The sequence below is a fragment of the Crinia signifera genome, chromosome 5, assembly GCF_055691185.1.
Source record: "Crinia signifera chromosome 5, ASM5569118v1, whole genome shotgun sequence".
Taxonomy (NCBI): domain Eukaryota; kingdom Metazoa; phylum Chordata; class Amphibia; order Anura; family Myobatrachidae; genus Crinia; species Crinia signifera.
In genome coordinates, this window is record NC_139221.1 from 146404711 (window position 1) to 146413561 (window position 8851).

The following is an 8851-nucleotide window of genomic DNA, read 5'->3' on the forward strand; positions in this document are numbered from 1 at the left end:
CCCATTAAATTTCACCCTGGGTCTTAAGTAGGAGATTCCAGTGTTTACTGAACACCTTCTCAATGGATATATGATTACCTGTATTTTGGGTTGTAAATGCAGTATCAAATGGATTTTTTTTATTTCATCTCCGTTCTATCAGCCAAAAGGATCTCTCTAGGTATGTCTCCCATATCTTGTAGAGTTTTTTTTTTTTTAAGCAACGCAGGTTTATAACCTTTTTTTCAAAATTTAGATTTCACTGAAGCTGCACATTCGTTAAAGGTCTAATCAGGGGCGTAACTTCAAATTTTGCGCCCCCAAGCCAGACAATCTGAGGCGCCCCCCCCGGCCACGGCACACAGCCGCCATGGTACCTGGTCACAGGGCTCCTGCGGCGAATGTAGCTCCAAGCCTGGACCTGCGGCTCCATGTCCAGCCCGCCGCGTATCCCTGGCAACGGGTCCGGCGTCTTCTCGACGCGACAGTGAGGTCCTCCGGGAGGGAAGGGTTTCACCCCTGCTTCCTGCTGCTGGAGCTGCTGCCTGTCAGTGTGAGAAGTGCAGAGGCGGCCGGCAGCAAGATCAACAAGGTCCCTCTCTGCACCTTGCTGATCTTGCTGCCGGCCACCTCTGCACTTCTCACACTGACAGCACCTGTACTGCATCCAACCCGTCGCCCCCCGCAGCGCTTGCTCCTCCAAGCAGTGGCGGGGGCTGCCACAAGGTGGCTACGCCACTGGGTCTAATCCTTAGAACAATTACGTTTTAAACATATAAACTGACCTTTTGCAATGTTCGAAATCCACCGATTAAGATGGTTGTTACCTGGACCGATGTAGGTGTTGGAATCAGATGGTTTACTATATACAGATGTTTCCAGTTTGCCATTTTCAATCATTATTCTCAAAGGTACTTGTGTAATATCTGGGCGCCCGATTTTTTCATTGTATTGCATTGCATCGCATGCAATATAGTGGCATACAATTCATGCGATGCGATTTTTCATTGTAAAGACCCGATTTTTAATTGTATAGTCACCCATGGGTGATTTCATACCCCCACTATCCAACTACCCATGCAGTTGATTTCATATAGTGTGGCGAGCACAGCGAACCACCGTGCCCGAAGCGTGGCGAGCGGACGCAGAATACATGTAAAGTAATCCGCGTCCCCTTGCGGGGCCCGCCACACTATATAAAATCAACTCCATGCATAGTTGGATAGTGGGGGTATGAAATCACCCGTGTGTGACTATACAATTAAAAATCGGGTCTTTACAATGAAAAATCGCATCGCATGCCTTAAGTAGTGGCATGCAATCAAAAAATCGGGCGCCCAGATAATACACAAGTACCTTTTCAAATCTAAAGGAGCCCACACACGCACCGATCCCGGCGGTGCGATGCTATGCGATGGGGTGCGCGCTCCCGCGACACCTCATCGCACAGTACAAAAAGTATGTGCTGCACATACTTTTTGTACTAGATTTTTATAGCATAGCATCGCATGCACAAGGCATACAATGCGATGCTATGTGTGCTAGTTAAGCCCACAACGCACGCCGGGATCGGTGCGTGTGTGGGCTCCTTAAGAAGTGGTCCTCTGCCTTACTAGCATTTTATGTGTAGGAAATCACCAAAGCAGCTGCCAACTAACATCTCATTTTATTACACACTGCCCCTGCGACTGCATAGTGACCTTTTCTTATATATTTTTTTTTTTGGTGGGTGTTTTTTTTTTTTTTTGGTCGCTATCTCTTTTCTGTAGCTAAATAAATTACAACTTGTAGTAAGTAAAGAATTCCACAAGATGTCACTATAGTCTTGAACATCTTAAATATGTTTACAATTCTGTAACTGCTTGTAGCTCAAAAATAGAAGTAATATATTTATATGTACTTTTCTATTTATAGTTATGATATTCCTGCTAATCGTTGTACTTTTCGAGTGACCATTTTACACTAACAATACACTAGAGCAAAAATAGATACAAAGCAATAGAAATTACAGAAATTTCTCCTCACTGTTATTTTAATAAGCTTATTTTTGTGAATTAATTTGATATAGGTAAATATTAGCAAGACTGACTAGAGTGTGTTATAGCAGGTTTACAATGTCTAAGTCGACATTCACAAGGTCAACATTGGAAAAGGGTTGACACAAGTAAAAGGTTGACATGGAAAAGAGCATGTGGACCCACAGTGTACTGTGACACCTCACTTCACTTGCCAGGCTGCGCTCTGAACTCTTTACCATTCCCAACCAGAAAAAAAATGCATGCCAACATTTTCATGTCGACCCTTGCCATGTCAACATATTGCTTGTGTTGATCTTTTGACCATGTTGACCTAATATATGACGACCATATGGTGTTGAATATTACCCGTCGGCCTAGACATTTTGGGTGACATGGTAATGGGATGAGATTTTTAGTCACTTTCCAAAATCGCACGTTATCGCACTTTTTCAAAACGCATTTTTTCCCAGAATACGCATATTTAATGCAATGCAAATTCGCAGCAAAAAAGTGTGATAAAGTGCTATAATGGGCGAATCTTAGTCATAAAAATGGGCGAATTTGAGGACATGTGCGATTTTTGTGTAAAAATAAAAATGAAGAAAATGGCGTGGGGACCCCCCTCCTGAGCAGAACCAGCCCTGGGCTCATTGAGAAAAATGAAGAAAATGGCGTGGGGACCCCCCTCCTGAGCAGAACCAGCCCTGGGCTCATTGAGCCAGACCTGGTCCCAAACATACAGGGAATAAAAAGCGTAGGGGTCCCGTATTTCTGAAACCAGCCCCGGACTCTTGGACCGGTCCTGGTTCCACAGATACGGGGGACAAAAATTTATATTTTGAAACCAGCACAGGGCTCCAACAGCCTGCGGAGTCATGCCACAGCCGGGGGCCTCATCTCTTGGGCAACATCAATGTGCCTAGTGCATTGGTGAGATTGGGGGGTTTCTTATTAAAAAAAAAAGTGGGCATGGTCATAGGGTGGAGGCTCTATGATTAGGCCACACCCTCAGCTTTGCCTGGGCACATTTAATTTTTTGGTGGGTGTTTTTTTTTTTTTTGGTCGCTATCTCTTTTCTGTAGCTAAATAAATTACAACTTGTAGTAAGTAAAGAATTCCACAAGATGTCACTATAGTCTTGAACATCTTAAATATGTTTACAATTCTGTAACTGCTTGTAGCTCAAAAATAGAAGTAATATATTTATATGTACTTTTCTATTTATAGTTATGATATTCCTGCTAATCGTTGTACTTTTCGAGTGACCATTTTACACTAACAATACACTAGAGCAAAAATAGATACAAAGCAATAGAAATTACAGAAATTTCTCCTCACTGTTATTTTAATAAGCTTATTTTTGTGAATTAATTTGATATAGGTAAATATTAGCAAGACTGACTAGAGTGTGTTATAGCAGGTTTACAATGTCTAAGTCGACATTCACAAGGTCAACATTGGAAAAGGGTTGACACAAGTAAAAGGTTGACATGGAAAAGAGCATGTGGACCCACAGTGTACTGTGACACCTCACTTCACTTGCCAGGCTGCGCTCTGAACTCTTTACCATTCCCAACCAGAAAAAAAATGCATGCCAACATTTTCATGTCGACCCTTGCCATGTCAACATATTGCTTGTGTTGATCTTTTGACCATGTTGACCTAATATATGACGACCATATGGTGTTGAATATTACCCGTCGGCCTAGACATTTTGGGTGACATGGTAATGGGATGAGATTTTTAGTCACTTTCCAAAATCGCACGTTATCGCACTTTTTCAAAACGCATTTTTTCCCAGAATACGCATATTTAATGCAATGCAAATTCGCAGCAAAAAATTGTGATAAAGTGCTATAATGGGCGAATCTTAGTCATAAAAATGGGCGAATTTGAGGACATGTGCGATTTTTGTGTAAAAATAAAAATGAAGAAAATGGCATGGGGACCCCCCTCCTGAGCAGAACCAGCCCTGGGCTCATTGAGAAAAATGAAGAAAATGGCGTGGGGACCCCCCTCCTGAGCAGAACCAGCCCTGGGCTCATTGAGCCAGACCTGGTCCCAAACATACAGGGAATAAAAAGCGTAGGGGTCCCGTATTTCTGAAACCAGCCCCGGACTCTTGGACCGGTCCTGGTTCCACAGATACGGGGGACAAAAATTTATATTTTGAAACCAGCACAGGGCTCCAACAGCCTGCGGAGTCATGCCACAGCCGGGGGCCTCATCTCTTGGGCAACATCAATGTGCCTAGTGCATTGGTGAGATTGGGGGGTTTCTTATTAAAAAAAAAAGTGGGCATGGTCATAGGGTGGAGGCTCTATGATTAGGCCACACCCTCAGCTTTGCCTGGGCACATTTAACTACAGGTAGGTGCAACCCTACCCTGCCTCTTCCCCTATGTCTGGCTGGTGCAGGTGGATCTGTAACAGCAGTCATCATACTGAACCCTGCCATGATGGAAGGACTCAACAAAAGGAAGGAGAAGAGTAACGCAGCCAGGAAGCATAAAGTAAGGTACTGTGGGCAGGATGCGCTAAACAAAAATTACCACTTCAAGGGGTATCACCAGCAAAAGCTGGTGATACCCCATAGAAGCCTATGGGCTTCTTAACGCAACCCACGCTGCCCCACACTGACCCCCACTACCCCCAACAAACCCCCACTGACTCCCCTTCACCTGTGTCCGGGCAGCACAGTGCTGCCTGGATCAGTGACCTACTCCTCCCTGCAGTGCACATCCTTTTCCGGGTGCAGGGAGGAGGCGGTGCCCACCCGCAAGCAGCAGCATCCAGCAGCCGCGTAAGGGAGGGAGGGGGAGCCACTAGGGACCCACTCACCCTCCGCTGGCTGCTTTGCAATGGGCAGCCCTTATTGCAAGAGCTGCCCATTGCTATACTAATCACATGTTAGAGCATATGCAATTAGTATTTTTTTTTTTTCTTTTTATTGCAAATTTTCACGATTAACATTAGTTGTACATAAATAGTACACAGTGTCGTTGTCGTTAAAATTAACAAAGGGACCGACCTGCAAGTCGGAGTTACATTTAGGAATAAAGATAAATTCGTTCGTCTTTGCGTTAGATTAGTTTGACATGAAATTGAAATAACTTCAAACATACAATATATGAGGAAAAAAAAATATTGAATATAAAGTAGAAATCATTGCATACCATCTTACAATTTCTAACACTTTCTAACATGTGGGTCAGTTCTTGGTTTGGCATATGGCTCTTTATGATACCCCATGTATTTTAATAAAGAAATTATGAGACACGAACTACTGTGATGCTATATTATACCAATTGCTATTACCTAAACATATACACATAGACAGAAGGGAGGGGGGGTAGGAAATAGAAAGAGAAAAGGCAGAGTAGAAGAAGAAAAAGAAAGAATAGAGAAAGAGGGAAAAAGAGAAAATAGATTCCAGACCTGTTTTGGGGTTGTCATTAACATAATGTAAGTTAACAACAACACATCATCACATGACTCTACTACAATCAGGACCATCCTTCATATGATTTTTTATCTTATGTATTTTTTTTTTTTTTTTTATTAGAGGAGGGGATAGGTACGCCTTTCACAGGTTATGAGACGAGAGCGACATCAGAAAATTTCCAAGTTAGATATGACATTCTGTTATACTTTATCCTCCAAGATATTAATAAAAAAAGACAATTTCGCGTAAAATCTCCGTGTCCCATTTTTTTGATCTAATCGAGCATGTTTCTTTTCGAAGTACATAAACTGAATACATTTCTGTTTGACATGAGATAGGTTTGGAGCAGTTTTTTTTGTCCAATGTGTTAGGATGCATTTCCGTGAGACGGTGGTAATATTTATCAGTAGGGGGAGAGCATTCGTATCAATCGAGTCCATATTCCAATCCTAGAAGATGAGTCCCATACACGCTGAGGGTGACATAGCCCAGTTGACCGATAACATTTGGTTGATAAAATTGGTGACCTTGCACCAAAACCTCTTCACTTTAACACAGTCCCACATGCAATGCGCAAAATCAGCTTTAGATACGCCGCATTTGTAGCAGTGGCCTAATTCTTCTGTTACCATGTGTCTGCGTTGGTAAGGCGAAATATATGCTCTGTGCAAAGTCCGAATATGCACCTCTTGGAGATACGCAGATTTAAGGGATTTCATCGTGTGTAGTTGTGATTGCAAGATCTGTTCCATATTCTGGATAACCGGCAGATCAGCGCGCCACCTCTCGACCAACCCCCCCCCCCCCCCCCCAGTGCATGGGCTTATTGAAAAGGTTGGTACAAAGCAGTTTGTAGAGACAACTAAGAGTATATTTTTTCGTTTGGATATACAACAACAATGACTCTATCGAGTGTATTGGAGTTGTTGGTGCCCCTGGTAGGTTATTTGATACACTGGGTTCGGACTGGTTCGAGAAGTGCCTCGCTTGGTAATACATGAACAGCTGTGATTTTTTTAAGTCATATCTCTCGGTCAATTCACTGAAAGGCAGGAGTTGTCCTCCAGGATCAAACATCTTACTAGCCAAATCTAGACCATTATCTCTCCATGAAACAAAACGACAATCTAAAAGAGAGGGGGGAAAGGCTGGGTTTCCCCATAGGGGTTTATAGGAAGTCTCCTGAGGGTTGGAAATAAGGATACGATTAATCTTAATCCAAGCTTGGTAGGTGTATTTAAACAAAACATGGTCTCTGATCTCTGGCGGTATAGCTCCCTGTGCCACCTGCAACAATGCCCCGGGTGCGTAAGGGTGTAGAATGGCTCTATCCAAAGCCTTATTTGAAAAGTTGGATCGATCCAACAGCCAATCACCTATGAATCTGAACTGAATTGCTAGTGCATAGTTTTGTAAGTCTGGGTACCCTAACCCTCCGTCTTTGGTTTGAGCTTTTAATTTATATTTTGCAATTCTTGGGCGCTTGCCCTTCCAAAGAAATTTAGTGAATGACGATTCTAGTAATTTAATATCAGAGGGCTTAAGGGGAAAAGGTAGCATCTGCATGCAGTATAAAATTTTGGTAAAATAATGGACCTAATGATAGCCATCCTACCTATTAGCGAGATAGGGAGGTCTCTCCAGGCTTCCAGTTTGGTTTTGATCTGGGAGATTATTGGGACATAATTTAAAGGGTATAGCCTAGATATATCGTTGCCGATCTGAACGCCCAAGTACTTGAAGTGTGACTGGCACACTTGGATCGGCGAGTCCAGTGCCTGAATCAATTGCGAATTAACTTTACCCAAAGGGAGCAATTCAGATTTTGACATATTGATTTTATACCCAGAAATTTTTCCAAACGATTCAATAAGGTGTAGCAGAGCCGGCAAAGAATGAACAGGGTTGGACAGAAAGACCAGGGTGTCGTCCGCAAATAGGGCTATTTTAATCTCTAAGTTTTTTATTGTGATGCCTTGAATTAGAGGCGAGGTCCTAACTGCAATGGCAAGGGGCTCGATCGCTATCGCAAAAAGTAACGGGGATAAAGGACATCCCTGCCTAGTCCCCCTCTTAAGGGAAAAGGGATCAGACAGCAGACCATTGCAAGCAATCCTTGATTTGGGTGAGGAATGTAATAACCTGATTATGTCGATAAAGCTAGGAGGAAAACCAAAGTTTTTTAATGCTTGAAATAGATGAGGCCAGAGGACCATGTCAAATGCTTTCTCGGCGTCCAGAGTCAGGACCAAATTGTCCTTTCCTCTGTCCGCAGAGAGAGCATGAGACTGGTGTATGGCTGCCAGCAATCTCCTCATATTTGTCACAGAGTGACGGCCTGCGATGAATCCCGTCTGGTCTTCACTAATAATTTTTGGCAAAATGATTTTAAGCCTTTCGGACAGAATTTTTGTTAAGAGCTTATACTCTATGTTTAGAAGAGAAATTAGTCGGTATGACCCAGGAGAATTTAGATCACGACCTTTTTTCGGGAGAACCTTAATAGTAGCATCCGAAAAAAATGCTGGGAGTATTCTCTTCTCAATCATAGAGTTGAAGCTAGCCACCAAAGTCTCTGATATAAGGGGTTCCATTAGCTTGAAAAATTCATTCGAGAAGCCGTCCGGACCAGGGGCTTTTGCTGGCTTAAGTTTTTGTATGGCCCACTTAACCTCTAAGTCAGTGATAGGGGATACTAATTGGGTGGTTAAATCATTGGGTACCTGAGGGAATGGGAGTGAGAACCAATATGAATGGGAAATATGTTCCTTGTCTGCCGACTCCGCCACATCTCTAATCCCCACAGCACCTTGATGTTCCGGGACTGAGTAGAGGTGTTCATAATATAATTTTAGAACTTCTGCGGTCTGGGTATCTGATTTTGTCAATGTGCCATCATTCACATACAGAGGCTGTACAATTGTGCGTTGTCTTGAGCCCTGCAATAGATTGGTAAGCATTTTCCCAATTCTGTTCCCAAATTTATAAAATTTTGAGTTGACATTAAACATGTATTTTTCTCCCATTAGATCAAGGTACTCGGAGCTTCGTAGTTGGGCATTCGGATAGGCAACTTTGTTTTGTTGAGTGGGGCTTTGTTTAAAAAACTGGAAGGCCGCTGTCAGCTCTTCTTGCAGAGCTAAATATTTTTTTATTTATTTTTTATTTTTTTGGAAGTGAAAGAGATGATTTCTCCCCGTAGGACCGTTTTGGCAGTTTGCCAAAATAGCATAGGGTCTTTCAATTTATATTCCTCGTTCTCTTTTTGAAAAAGGGACCAAATATTATTTAAACGGTCTTGAAGATCTTGGGATTGGACCAGGTGGGATGGAAATCTCCAAGACTAGGAAAAAGGAGCAGGTGGTTTGAGTTCTAAAACAATAGAGATAAGGCCGTGGTCTGACAGAATA